The following is an 861-nucleotide window of genomic DNA, read 5'->3' on the forward strand; positions in this document are numbered from 1 at the left end:
TTACCTTCCTTTATCCCATAAGACTGATTTCTAAAGAAAAAGTTCTGTGAACATTTAGAAAAGAAGCACTGGTCACCAGAACCTGAATAGACCGTTGAGAGAGAAGTCATTTCAAGGAATGCAGAAATTGAACTTCGCTTCCTATCTCCTTGCAATGTGTGTGCTTGAAGGGCTGGGAGTCTCTTAGGAGCTCTAGCATTTTTTTATCATTACTGTTTCTGCTTTAGACTATTTTCAGCTGCTCATCTTTATTTTGTTTTGCTTATCCTTTTAGGACAAGTCTGTGATGGCTCAAATGTGAAAAATAGATAAAACACACCAATTGCTCAGTGCTACACAGCCCCATCTTACTAATATATACAGATGATGCTGGACTGGATTAAAGGACAAAAAGGCCACATGGTATTAGAGGAAGTGGCTGCTGCTGATTCCTTTCATGGAGTCTGCTTCTGAGTCCCCATGGCCCAGATTCCAGCAGGGACCTGAGAGAAAAGGCTGACTGACTCCTAACACCTTGGTCAACAGCAAGCTGGGCCTCAGGAGCAAATGGGACCCTGAGGGAGGAAACAAAGATGAAAAGGTGGAGGAAGGTGGACCTACAAGCAGATTACTGCAGCAGTGTTGAAATGGAAGGGTCTCTGGGCAATACAGGGCATCCAGAGCCTGAAGTACCAGAGGAACGAGCACACATGCTGTCCCTAAGCCATGGGTAAGGAGGATTATTTAATTTTTCATTGGAATCTGGAATGCTGTAATATCTAATCTCTATTTATTGCATGGACAATTTTTCTTATCTATTGCACAGTGCTACAATACGAAGGATTAGGAATTTCAGACACGTTCTGTCACACGGAGAAAATA

The sequence above is a fragment of the Octodon degus genome, unplaced genomic scaffold (assembly GCF_000260255.1).
Source record: "Octodon degus isolate 3935 unplaced genomic scaffold, OctDeg1.0 scaffold00178, whole genome shotgun sequence".
In the NCBI taxonomy this organism is placed as follows: Eukaryota; Metazoa; Chordata; class Mammalia; order Rodentia; family Octodontidae; genus Octodon; species Octodon degus.